This window comes from Palaemon carinicauda, chromosome 38 (assembly GCF_036898095.1).
Source record: "Palaemon carinicauda isolate YSFRI2023 chromosome 38, ASM3689809v2, whole genome shotgun sequence".
NCBI lineage: Eukaryota > Metazoa > Arthropoda > Malacostraca > Decapoda > Palaemonidae > Palaemon > Palaemon carinicauda.
Genome location: NC_090762.1, coordinates 7380373 through 7394931, shown reverse-complemented (window position 1 = coordinate 7394931; position 14559 = coordinate 7380373). Strand labels below are relative to the sequence as shown.

At 38.7% G+C, this 14559-nt stretch overlaps 1 long non-coding RNA gene across 2 annotated transcripts in view; it reads left to right on the top strand.

The window, feature by feature from the left end:
• LOC137630413 (uncharacterized) overlaps positions 1–14273 on the top strand; it is a 48278-nt gene extending 34005 nt beyond the window's left edge. For both annotated transcript variants that reach the window (XR_011041704.1, XR_011041705.1), the window contains exons 2-3: positions 10266–10437; positions 14072–14273. This is a non-coding gene — a long non-coding RNA (uncharacterized lncRNA). The remainder of the gene's footprint in view (positions 1–10265; positions 10438–14071) is intronic.
• The last annotated feature ends 286 nt before the right edge of the window (positions 14274–14559 follow it).

Below are 14559 nucleotides of genomic sequence, written 5' to 3'. Positions count from 1 at the left end.
TGAAGTAGTGAATTATGAAAATTTTTTTATCTTGGAATTTGAAAACGGAAGAAATGAGTGTGTAAATGTTTTCAAAGCTAACAGGGAAAAGTTACTATGTGGAGGGCAGCCAAAAGGTCTACACCAGTGAAATGGAAGTCTCTTGATAGAGACACGATCCCCAATAAAAGGTGAAAGGTTAAAAACACTTAAAACATAGGCTGGTCATAGTGTAAAATGCATTTCGCACCCTACTTTCAACCAGAGTAGAGGTGTGATATATGCTCCAGAATTGCTGGATATAGAGGAAAAAGAAATTGAGGATGAACTGAAAAGTCAAGGAGTAGTAAAAGTAGTCAGAATGAGAGAGTTTTGGAGAACAACGTATTCCTCTTGCTTCTTTGATTATAACATTTGATCAGTGTAGATTACCAAATGTTATTAAGGCTGGTTGGCTATCTTTTAAGGTGAAACCTTATATCCCTTCACCATTGCGATGTTATCATTGCCAAATGTATGGCCATTTAAGCCAGAAATGTAAGGAAAAACTAAATAAAAAGCCAGCTGTTTGTGCCAACTGTGGAAAAAGTAGTCATGGAGTATGCATAGAAGAACCCTAATTGCATACATTGTGGGGAAGCACACCCAGCTACATCTGAAAGCTGCATTAAGTTTATTTTTGAAAAAGAAAAAAACACTTAAAACATAGGCTGGTCATACTGTAAAATGCATTTCGCACCCTACTTTCAACCAGAGTAGAGGTGTGATATATGCTCCAGAATTGCTGGATATAGAGGAAAAAGAAATTGAGGATGAACTGAAAAGTCAAGGAGTAGTAAAAGTAGTCAGAATGAGAAAGAGTTTTGGAGAACAACGTATTCCTCTTGCTTCTTTGATTATAACATTTGATCAGTGTAGATTACCAAATGTTATTAAGGCTGGTTGGCTATCTTTTAAGGTGAAACCTTATATCCCTTCACCATTGCGATGTTATCATTGCCAAATGTATGGCCATTTAAGCCAGCTGTTTGTGCCAACTGTGGAAAAAGTAGTCATGGAGTATGCATAGAAGAACCCTAATTGCATACATTGTGGGGAAGCACACCTAGCTACATCTGAAAGCTGCATTAAGTTTATTTTTGAAAAAGAAACAAAGGCCATTAGGACCATGGAAAAGGTTACTTTTAAAGAGGCTCGTAAAAGAGCTCTTGAAAAGCAGATAAGACCAGGGCAACCTTTTTCAATGGTTCTGAAGAAAAACTTGCCAAACCACACTGACGAAAATTATATCTCTACTTCTAAGATGAAGAAACAAATGAAAGTAGTTAAAGAGGTTGAAAGTCCCATCGAAAATCTATGTCCAGAAATTGTAGAAAAATCAAAACAGATACTTGTAGATCTGAAAGATATTCAAAAGCCAACTACTCCGATTCTAAACAATAGTACAAACCTCTCTCAGGCTGTGTCCTTGCCTGATCTGATGGAGGTTCCACTTGAAACCAATTTACCTGGTGAACATGTAGTGGGGAAGGTGCAAAAACCTGACAGATCACAACCTTTTAATCGAAAAAAAGAGAGACTTCTATCTCTCTCGCCTCCTACCGTAAGAAACATTAAGTCACGACTTCAAATAAATATGATATCTTGTCTGCTGATGTTTCTGATCAACTAGAAGGTAAATTGAACCAATCAGAAATTCAAGTTGAGATCCATCCTCCTCTTCAACAATTAGATCAATAGGACACACACAAAAAGAGGAACACAAAACCCACTATATCAAGATCCTCTTTAGAGATACCACCGGGAAATATTGTTAGATCAAATATTGCCAATTCATCTAAGGTGTCTTCCAAAAATTAAACCATAGTTTTTTCCTCCATTCTGCAATGGAATTGCCAGGGTTTAAATGCGAAATATGAACAACTTGAGCTCCTTATACGTGGGCACTTCCCTATAACTGTATGTCTACAAGAAAGCAAGCTCAATGCTAATACTCCTAGTCCTTGAGAGTACACCATGTGATCAACGAGCAGGGAGCCCTGGGGGAAGTCTTATATACGTTCGTTGAGATGTTCCCCAAATATCTTTGTCTATCTGTACCCCTCAGCAGGCAGTGGTTGTACAGATTGATATAGGGAGAAAATACAATCTGTTCTCTTTACTTGCCTCCAAATGATAACATCTCATATGATGATATAGTAGAGGTGATTAAACAACTCCTACAACCTTTTCTCTTACTAGATCTTAATAGTAGACATCCTTTATGGGGTGATGTTTTGGCAAATGCCAGGGGTAATATTATATCATCAATTTTGGAGAATGAAGATGTCGGACTCCTTAATACAGGAGAGCCCACACATTTTCATGTTCAGACATGTACCGTGTCCTGCATTGCAAGTTCTAACTGTCTTCCCGATTTTAATTGGAGAACATTAGATGATTGGCATACTAGTGATCATGCACCAATCATTATAAACGCCAACAATGGTCCACCTTTACAGAGATCGCCTCGATGGAATCTTGATAAGGCGGACTGGGATAGGATTTGGGAGTTAAGTGAAATTGCAGGAAATGCAGAACAGTTTGAAAGTGTTGATGATGCCATAGACTTACTTAATGGAACTCTTCACACAGTCAATTCCATTCCCAAAACAACAGGGATATTCAGACGACGACCAGTCCCCTGGTGGTCGTCAGAACTAACTGCCCTGCACCGAGCCACAAGAAAGTCTTTTAACTCGGTTGCGCATGCGCCGTACTGAGGAGAATTTAGTCGTAAAAGAAATGTAGAGCATAGTTCCGTCATGCCATGAAAGAAGCTAGGCGCCAGTCTTGGATGTCATTTGTTTCCTCCATAAACAGTAGAACACCAACATCATGTGTGTGGAGGAAAGTCAAAAAGATAGCAGGCAAATTCACCCCAAACCCACCACCAGTGTTAAAGGTAAATGGCCAGTATATGACTGGAGCAACCGAAGTTAGCAATGCCCTGGCTGACCATTTTTCAAATGTATCGTACAAGTGTAAAGCAGCTCCTGGTCACCAGTATAGGAGCATAGAAGAAAAGAAAGTTTTAAATTTTGCAACAAGATACAACTTGAGTCCTCCATTTGTAAAGCCTTTGCTTCCAAACAGTACCATGTGACAGTCTCTTTTTCTCTTGAAAAGGCATATGATACCACATGGAGATATGGTATACTTAAAAGAATCCATGAGTTGAGATTAAGAGGAGAGCTACCACTATTTATTCAGTCATTTCTTTCACAGAGTTTTCCAAGTGAGAGTTGGGGAAACTCCTATCAGAGAGTAAATGCCAGGAAGGAGGAGTTCCACAGGGTAGTGTGCTGAGTGTTACCCTTTTTGCACTAGCAATTAATGGGATATCCTCGGTCATTCCCCGGGATGTAGTCGCAAGATTATTTGTGGATGATCTCTCCATATCATTTGCTGGAGCTAGAATAGCAGTGGTTGAGAGAAAAAAGAGAGGTTAGCTACTATTTGTATTCCTTGGGTTCGTAATTCTTGGATTACTGTTTCTGCCAGTTTGGTGAATATCCTGGGTGCTATGTTGAGTCCGAATGGCATTACTTTGAATGCATATGCCTGGTTGCCTAACATGAAACCTAGAAACGGACGAAAATGTCTTGCTATCGGAATGTGATAGTAAGCATCTGTAAGATCTATGGAGGTGGTGACGGCCCCATGGGGAAGTAATGTCCGCACCTGAGAGACGGTTAGCATATGGAATTTGTCGCATTGAATGTAAGAATTCAGATGAGACAGGTCCAAGATTACCCTTCGCTTGTCTGCGTCTTTCTTTGGCACACTGAACAAGCGACCTTGAAATTTCAAATGCTTTACCTCTTATTGCATTCTTTTGTAGATCTTTTGCATACAGTACTAATTCTTCCGTTGGATGTTGAAAACTGGTTGGTGGGGGCTCTCTTCTATCCAACTCCACCCCAGACCTTTGGAAATTATGCTGAAAGCCCAATTGCTGAACATTCAACGGTTCCAAAAGAGGTACAACCTACCCCCTACCTGAGGATTCTCAATGGTTTGCCGTGGATTTACCTCCCCAGGATCCACGGAATCCCCTGCCTCTAGAGTAGACTCTTCCGCTGTCTTTGTTGCGAAAGGTCCCTCTCGCCCTACTGCCTCTGGAATGTCTACGTTCACGGAGCGGCACAGGTTGAGCCTAGAAATACAATTCTCTATTGATAAAATTATCCAGTGGGCCGATATGAATGGATCTAAGTTCTCGACAAGTAAAATTACAATTGTCCATTTCTGTTGTATCCGGGGAGTACATCCAGACCCGGATATATACATCAAAGGTCAACGAATCCCATGTGCAAGCGAAGCTAAATTTTTAGGGTTGGTATTTGATTGTAGGATTACATGGGTTTCTCATTTAAAAGCATTAAAAGCTAAATATCTTAAGGCTCTGAATCTTTTAAAAGTATTGTCCCATACATCATGGGGGCAGACCGCAATACTATTTTCAAATTATACAAGGCCTTGATTTTTTCCAAAATTATTTATGAATCCGAAATATACACTTCAGCCACCCCAAGGCGGTTAAAAATATTAGATTCTATACATCATGCTGGTATTAAATAGTCCACAGGAGCGTTTAGAACCTCACCTATCACGAGTCTTCTTGTTGATGCTGGGCAGTTGCCTCTAGACCTTTACCGAATGTCTTCTATTATTCGATATTGGTTTAGATTGCAAAGACTCCCTAATTCTTCAGCCTTTCAGACTGCATGCCTTGTAAGACACTCAACATACTTTGAGTTGCATCCAAAATCTCAACCTTTTGGGTTTTGGGTGAAACAATTATTAAACAATCTGGATATAATTAGAATTAAGGTGCTTCCATTCAAGGTATCATCAACGCCTCCATGGAAATTACCCGACTCATCTTTTTGCAAATACTTTATTGGAGTTGAGAAGAATATGATTGACTTAGAATCCAGGTGTCTTTTTATGGAACATGTTGCAGAACATAGGGGATTGACTTTTATATATACTGAAGGCTCCAAATCTGATGCTGGTGTTGGATTTGGAGTACATAGTAATGATTCTAATTGTAGAGGTGCACTTCCTCTAACAGCTTCCATATTTACTGCCGAACTGTATAGCATACTAACCGCTATTGATAAAATAGCTTTGGAAAAGGAGGGTAATTTTACAGTTTTTAGTGATGCAAGGAGTGTCCTTCAAGCTTTAGAAGTTGTTAATTCTAGTAACCCTCTAATTTTAAAGATTGTAGGAAGTGTTTTTATTATTGGAAGGAAAGGTATAATGGTTCGATTTTGTTGGGTTCCAGCATATGTAATAACTTAAGAAATAGATATCTGTTTGAGGCTTGAGGTGAGAATTGCAGGTTCATCCTTGCCTAGATTCTTGGACATGATGTGTCTTACTATGAGAGCGGCATTTTTAGATTTATTTCAGAAGCAGGTCTTCTGAAAACTATTTCACTATTATAATGACTTAACTTTTATGGTTTTAATTTAATTTTCTTTTATTTTTCATATATAATAAATGCTATCGGCGTCAATGACCATAGATGTCAGGATGCCAGAAAACTTTCAATCAATCAGTCAATCTCATACTTGTCAGCGCTCTCCAGCTTGCAAATGCTCTCATGCACATCAGCGTTCTCCTGCGCACCAGCGCTCCTGACGACGCTGCTGCTAGTCCTCAGACTTCGGCCTTCAGCCTTGGACTCTTTTGTGGATCGCTAAAGGGCACATCCCTGTTCCTGCATCACACCGACCTTCAGACCTGCCTTCTCTGTTCCTGTCTCATGATGCTTCCAAACATCACTCGCCCCTGAGAGCGTGTCTTCCTTAACAGCGTGCCAAACCTTCAGCTGGGCGCCAGCGCTCTCCAACCCGCCGGTGGTCATCAGTGCACCAGCGCTCACTAACATCTCGTCAGTGCTCTCTAGCATGCCAGAGCATCAATGCTTTCCAGCGCTCACCAATGCCCCAGCGATCTGCTGATTGCCGGCCCCCTCCAGCACATTCTTGCTGTTCGAAGCACCAGCATTAGCCAGCCTGCCAAGGCTTGCCAGATCATCTACGCTCGCCAGCTAACAAACGCTCTCGTGCACATTGGCGTTCTCCTTTGCACCAGCGCTCTCCCTTGCACCAGTGCTCTCTTTTGCGCCAGGTTTCTCCTGAACACCAGCGTTCTCCAGCTCGTCAGCGCTCCCCTGTGTACTTGCACTCCTACGCTCACCTGCGCACCAGCATTGGCCTGTTCACCAACGCTCTCCTGCACAGCACTCTCTCTTTTCCTTTTGGTTATTTCTTTTATTCTCCAATGTCTTCTTCTTGGGCATGAACTTCTTGACAACTTTTGCTTGTTTGATTATACTTTTGCTGCTGCTTTGTATTTGGCATAGTGTGGGATGGACGGCATGCCATCTTAACCTGTACCGATTTAGATGCCATCACCCTCTGGCAGACCCCATTGAGTGCAGACTTAGTCTGTTAGAGTCGTACTCCAGTGATCCGGTTTTAAGTTGCCCATATTTGCGGGTAATGGGTGATGCCAGGCTTCGACGTTGTCGGTGGGAGGGTTTAACTACCCCCCCTGACCAGTGTACGGCCACCTAAAGAGAGGCAGCCCCCCTCTAGTAGAGGACTGGTCCCTGCTGAAGCCTCTTCTCGTATTGGGCCACAGGGGATAGGAGGACTGACATCCTCACCTTGAAAATATTTGAAAAGAGCTTGGAGTGGAACACAGACAGGTATATTGCTTTTATAGACCTAGAAAAAGCATTTGATTGAGTGCCAAGGCAAAAGATATTTTGGGGTTCCTGAAAAACTAAAAGAGCAATTTTACAACACCTATCAAAACATCAGATCCAGAGTAAAAAAAAACACTGAAAATGGGGACTGGTTTGAAATCCAATCAGGAGTAAGGCAAGGTAGTGTTCTTCCCCCTCTACTTTTCATATTGTTTATGGATAAATGGATGAGACCACAAAATCCTGATGAGAATATGACCACTGATCTAATATATGCTGATGACCATGCAGTTGTAGCAGAAACTAAAGAGGACCTTCCACAGAGAATGACAGACTGGAATAACATCTCAACATCAAATGTCATGATTATTATTATTATTATTATTATTATTATTATTATTATTATTATTATTATTATTATTACTATCCAAGCTACAACCCTAGTTGGAAAAGCAAGATGCTATAAGCCCAGGGGCTCCAACAGGGAAAAATAGCCCAGTGAGGAAAGGAAATAAGGAAATAAATAAATGAAGAGAACAAATTAACAATATATCATTCTAAAATAAGAAACAACGTCAAAACAGACATGTCATATAATAAACTATCAACAACATCAAAAACAAATGTGTCATAAATAAACTATAAAAAGACTATGTCCGCCTGGTCAACAAAAAAGCATTTGCTCCAACTTTGAACTTTTGAAGTTCTACTGATTCAACCACCCGATTAGGAAGATCATTCCACAACTTGGTCACAGCTGGAATAAAACTTCTAGAGTACTGCGTAGTATTGAGCCTCGTGATGGAGAAGGCCTGGCTATTAGAATTAACTGCCTGCCTAGTATTACGAACAGGATAGAATTGTCCTGGGAGATCTGAATGTAAAGGATGGTCAGAGTTGTGAAAAATAAAACCGAGATAATGCTCCTGTCTCGAAACCGGCAAGAATAAATATTAGAAGAGCAAGCATTAAAACAGTGCAGAAACTTTTTAACTATTTGGGAGCTGTATTTGGTGATCAAAATGACCCTAAGCTGGAAATAATCATTAGAGCACATCAATTCAATAATAACTTTTATTCACTATATCCACTGTTGGGAGATAGAAAAATACCCTCACAAAGTAAAAACTCTAATATACATCATACCTCTCCATACTGAGGCCAATTCTAACCTACAGCCATGAGTCTTGGATGTTAACATCAAATACTAGAAGCCAGCTCCAGGCATTTGAAATGAAGATACTGAGATTGATAAAAGGTGCCACAAGACTAGACAAACTTCAAAGTGAAGACATCAGGAGGGAATTAGGAGTGGAGGGAATTTTAGATTTTATTGAAAGAGGACAACTATGATGGTTTGGACACTAAACAAGAATGGAAGAAGAACGATATCAAAGGAAATTTTTGGAATGGAGACCACAAGGCAGAAGGCCAGTTGGTAGGCCAAAGATGAGGTGGATAGAAAATATTGAGAGAGGAATGAGAAGGAGAGGTATAACTTTCCATGAGATTGAAGAAGAGAAGCTGTATGAAGACCGTCAGCTGTGGAGACAGTTTCTGAAGCAGGGCGACTGACAGGCTTGAGAAACTCCCCCTGGCACTTTGTGAGAAAATAGAGAAATCCCCTCAGGTTAAATGCCACCCTTGTTTTAATAACAATTTTGGGTAGTAATAAGATACTACCGCTAGAATGTTATTGGGTCCATTTACTCTGGTTATAGCTCATTTTTCTTGTCTATACATATACCAAATAGTCTGGCGTATTCTTTCCACATTCTCCCGTCCTCATACACCTAACAACACGAGATCACCAAACAATTCTTCTTTGCTGAAGGGGTTAATTACTGTTCCATAATTGTTCAGCGGCTACTCTCCTCTTGGTAAAGGCAGAAGAGAGACTTTAGCTATGATAAGCAGCTCTTTTAGGACACCCCAAAATCAAAATATTGTTCTCTTAGTTTTATGATAGTGACATAACCTCTATACCATGGTCTTCCTTTGTCTTTGGGTAGAGTTCTCTTGCTTTTTTGAAGTTATTATAGTTTATGTATATGAAATATCTATTTTAATGTTGTTACTGGTCTTAGTGTTTCATGGTAATTGTTCATTACTTCTCTTGCAGTTTATTTCCGTGTTTCCTTTCCTTACAGTGCTTAAAGCATCTCGCTTTTCCAACTAGGGTTGTATCTTAGTTTGTAATTGTTGATTATAATAAGAATGTCATTGCATTGAAGAGGTTGAGGTGAATTTTCAGGTAGATGCCCAAACTTACTTGATGTGACTAACTACTGTAGGGTCCTGGATTCCCCTTTTATGCGGTTGCTAATGTATACACAAGATGTGTAAATAGGTTATTTTGTTGGTTATGGTTGATGATGAAATGTTAACAAAATGATGGTTTCTATTTTAGGGGGCATGTACAGAAGAAGCATGATTTAAAATTGTGTATGTAATCAATTTTGGATTTCAAATGATACAGCAAAAGCTAGTCTACATATTGGTGGTTTCGTAATTCACCAAGCTCCTTATACAACAGATATCACATAAATTTATAAAAATTTGAGGTCTCGCTCATGGTACTGCATTTACACCCATCCTGGGTGTAATTTTAATCTTTTTCAAGGTAGTAAAACTAAAACCATTTTAATGTTTTATTTATTCATAAGAACAATTTATTAGTAGAAAAAATATGATATTGTACATAGGAAATATTAAAAATGGTGTTTCGAAATACAGTATACCAATTTACATTTATGCAAGGCTGCATATTGGAAACCCTACTGTATTCTTTTTATATGTCTCGCCAAGCCCTATTTATCCTTGCAAACCTTTTGTTAAATAATAGTGAGGAATTTATATTAAGGTCAGGTATTTTTAGAAGCTCTTTTCTTAATACCTGTCAACTTGGTTTGAGTTTTAAACTTCTAAAACTTTGAAGATGTTACAATTCTAGATATTCCATTTAGTAATTTATGGCAAGATCCCTTTCATGTATTACATGTAGCACACATTTAGATGATTACTGATACTATTATTAGGAAGGAATCCAAATTAGAACTGAAAATAGGGTTATGACAGTTATTAGTACCCAAGAGAAAGATATGAACAGAGTGCATGAAGTAAATTGGAATTTTATTGGGAAATGCCCTGGGTGTTTTTCACCAAGTTTTTTCTCTCTAGTGTATCCTATTTGAAGGCATAGAATTTGACATGAAAGTTAGAACACTTAAATTTATCATGCCTTAGAGTTATTTAGCCAACAAGGGGTATTAATGTTTGACAAAATAACAGCTTGCCCCAGTTTAACATATCACATATAGGACTGAAATTAGGAAGACAAGGTGGAAATCTTGTAAAATTGTCTTGATATTCTTTGTAAATTGATTTAAAAATTAATTTTTGCTAGGCCCAATAATTAGTGACTATTCTAAAGGATTATTGAAGTAATAACCACTCATTTACTCTTGAGGGGAAAAAGATATGTGTCATTTGATGTGATGAATTTTTTTTTTTCCAGGAAGTGTTATGCATTTGAAATGGCAACTCAAGAATGAGACATTTGCTCTAACTTGATGCTGGAATTATGTCCCCCTACGAGGTCAAGAAGAGGAAATCACTAGTCAGGTTATCGATGACAGAGACCAGTGGGAAGCTATTGATGAAAAGTCTTGGAATTTTGCCTGTGAAATGTAAGAACCTTGAATTTTTTAGTGTTATCTTTTCTTTCTGTACCATGTTTTATGCAAATAAGGAAATTAGATTTGTAATGCTATTTCTTTTGATCATTGTTAACAATTAAAGCAATGCTGTACTTGGGATTTCTAAATTACTTTAGTAATAGTTGGAAAATAATGATGCCGTGTGACCTGTCCCAGGCTGAAGCTATTATATAGCCCAAATTGGTAAGTCCGTCCTTCGTACAATTGTATTTTGGTTTCCTAGTCTTTACACTATCTGTGTTATAAATATTTAGTTCTGCAACTTGCTTACACAAGATTGTAACTTTTTAGTTTTTAGTTTTCTTTTACTCTTCAGCACTATGGACTTGGATAGCTTTCTCATTTTATTTTGAAAGTTTAGATTATTCAGTAATATGATTGTTTCTTGTAGTTATTGAAGGTGCTGCTTGAAAAATATTGCCATGGTTAATGGGATAAACATGTAATGTGGAATTGTTCACTTATAATGTAATATAGTTGTACCCTATCTACCAACTTTGTTTACCTTTGGTCGAGATCATCTGATCTGAAGGTCCCGCTATCATATTGAGAGAATGAATATAGCTTATATAATTTCCAAATTTATTCGAAATGATGAATATTACATCAGCACTAATATGTTATGGGATATAGTTTTCATACATAATTATTAGTTACCATATAAATATGTTCTCTCTGTCCCTGTTCAATCTTTAATTAATTATTAAGCCTTCATATTTCATAAGACATTATTTTGTTAGTTATGGTTTATTAAAGCATGTTTTATTCTATTTTTCAATTTCGGGAGCATTTCCATAACCATCAATTTAGTTGTACTTTCGGTAGGCATCAGCGGATCTTAAGGTTACGCTGCTTTGTTACGATTATGCCAATAACACGTAGAGTTTATATAATTTTCTTAACATATTCGAAATATCTTAATAATGAATATTACATCAGCACCAATATGTTACAGTTTATCACAGTTTCCATTAAGTTTTTCATCCCTGTTTAGTTAATAACATAAACATCTCTCTCTCTCTTTTGTTTCAATTTTAATTGGTCATAATTGTATCATGGTGTCGAGCCTGTTCCTTTGAATGAGAATCTGGTCATCTCTTCTCCTGTACTAAAGTACTAAGTGAAAGACAGACCCTGGTTCAATGATGATTGTCGATATGCTTATTTCAAGAAGCAATAGGCCTATCATCTTTTGAATGGTAATGTATTACATTTAACTTGGGATAACTATACTTGGCTTAGGCCTTTTGCTCAGAGGGTTTATGCTTAGGAATAAAATTTAACTTTAAAAGAAACCCTTTCTGTCACAACCTAGGAACAGTAGTTGGTTACCCAAATATCTGCACTCCTTTGATGATGTAGCAGTCTCTCCGTTCCAAAGGATAAGGGAACTTTGTTGGCTGTGTTTGCGTACTAATGAGAAATTTTGATGTTCCTCATTCCTGTTTCTTTGAGGCTCTTATAAAATTTAAGATCTCTTGATGGACCTTGATTCTTATGGAGATGTTGACTCAAATGGTAATTATCCTTATTTTATAATAACGGCAGATAGATGTGAGAGAGGCAAGAGAGCGTGCTAGAAATAGGAATGAATGGCGAGCGATTGTGACGCAGTTCCGGTAGGCCCTGCTGCTTCCTCTGGTGCCTTAGATGACTGCGGAGGTAGCAGCAGTAGGGGACTCAGCAGTATGAAGCTTCATCTGTGGTGGAAATGTGGGAGGTTGGGCTGTGGCACCCTAGCAGTACCAGCTGAACTCGGCTGAGTCCCTGGTTAGGCTGGAGGAACGTAGAGAGTAGAGGTCCCCTTTTTTTTGTTTTGTTCTTGTTGATGTCGGCTACCCCCAAAATTGGGGGAAGTGCCTTTGGTATATGTATGTATGTAACGGCAGATTTCTTGGCTCCTAACTTTTGTTATTTTTCCTTAGTTAGCAAGAAGAGGTTCTTTTAGCACTTGTTGGAGAATTTGTGTTACTTCATAATGTAAAAGTGTGGTAGCTCAAAAAGTCCTTCAATTTCCATAACTTTCAAATGTAAAGTTCTTGAAAAAAATTTTTAGTCTAAATAGTTTTACTGAAGGTAATTATCTGTTTCCTAGTTTGCAATTTGGCTTTTGTAAAGGCCTTGGAGCATGTTATGACCTTGCTTTACAGAAATCCTTTGATTGTTGTCAGGAAGTTTGTCTGATTAGCCTTGATTTTAGTGCTGTGTTTGAAAACAAGGGCCTCATGATTATCAACACGGTCAAATAGTTGGGAGTGGATGGGAATGTGAAATCTAGTATTCCTCATGGTAGTGTTTCTTGGCTCATTACTTTTCATACTAAATACATGTTTTGGCCTGAGAAACAAACTCCTATCTATAGATTATACTTCTCTCTCAGTATCAATTTCATCTCTTGGGCATAGAGCGATTGCTGAATCCCTTGATACTGTAGAGACCTAATTAAAATTAGTATTTGGTGCCAATTAAGGTTGGCATAAAGCTTCATCCTAACTACACTCAGTAGGATTGCAAGTAGGTCAAGGACAGTGGTTCCTCAACTAACGGATCTCGGCATCGATAGTTTAACTCGTGCGACTTAGGATTTTAGGTGCGATTCATGACCGCAAATCTACTTTTTGAGAAATGCACTGAGGCTCTTATTTATTTCAGTTGCACAAGTAAATGGTTTACAGTATAGACTTTTTCAGATTTTCAATGAACAGTATTTTCTGAAGTGTTTTGATTTTGTCTCGAGTAATATTCTCTTGTCTAGTGGTATTCAGCTGCTGAATCTCATTTTGATTTGCAAGATAGGAACTTTAAACGGTTTATTAATTTTCTTATTCCTGATCGGGATATTAATTTAGTTTGTTATGCGTGTAATATTGATTCTGTCCACCCTTTACATTCGGATTTTTCTGTAAATGAAGGTATGCAATTAATTCACGTCTTTGTAATACTCCAAGATGCAGTTAATTCTAATAGTCATGCCTACCACATCATAATGAGGCTCAATACTACACAGTATTTTATAAGTTTTATTATCTAGTTGTAGAATGATCTTCTTAATTAGGTAGTTGAATCGATGGATATCATCAGCTCAAAACTTTCCGCTAATGTCAATGTTGATTATATGAAATATCTTTGTTACTATTCTTGAAATGCTATTTAGATTGTTCATTACTCTCTTGTAGTTTATTTCCCTTCTTCCATCATTGGCTATTTTTTGTCAGGGCCCTTGGACTTAAGTATCCTGCTTTTCCAACAGAGGTGTTTGTAGCTTAGCTCGTAATAAAAAAATTGGTTCTGGGTTGTTTGGCAATTTTTGTCTTGTATTCCCTGTTCTGGCCTTTTGAAGGAAGGTCCTTGGAGAACACAGCACTTCCTCAACAGGGCTAATCCTGTGTCATAACCCATTATTAATGTATGAGTCCAGTAAATTTGAATATTTTGAGTGAATAAAAAAAGAAAATGAAATTAATTTCACTTTGTTAAACCTCTACAGGATATATAAGTATGACCAAAAAAATGTTCAAAGTTGTAGAAATATATAAATTTAATTTTCTTCTTTTAAGATCAGAATTTACCAATTCCACTTAGTTTATGGTTGTGTTTGTTTCAGGTTGTGTAAAAAGAGATGAGAAATTTGAGCAGCAATATAGAAGAGAGAAATCAAGTTGGTAGATTCCACAAGGATAATATGGCTAGGAGGTTATGTCAAGGATGGTTTAGTACATAATCTAAAGATAGCTGACTAAGAATAGTTGGAAGGAGCCTGGCAGGGAGGTGCTTGTCAATAACTGGCCGGAGGTGCCCGCCAAGGACAGGAGGGAGGAGCTTGGCCAGGATGTGCCCGACCAGGACATGCAGGACATGGCCGCCAATGACAGGCGGGAGGAGCCTGGCCAGGAGGTGCCCGCCAAGGACAGGCGGGAGGAGCCTGGCCAGGAGGTGCCCGCCAAGGACAGGCGGGAGGAGCCTGGCCAGGAGGTGCCCGCCAAGGACAGGCGGGAGGAGGCTGGCCAGGAGGTGCCCGCCAAGGACAGGCGGGAGGAGGCTGGCCAGGAGGTGCCCGCCAAGGACAGGCGGGAGGAGCCTGGCCAGGAGGTG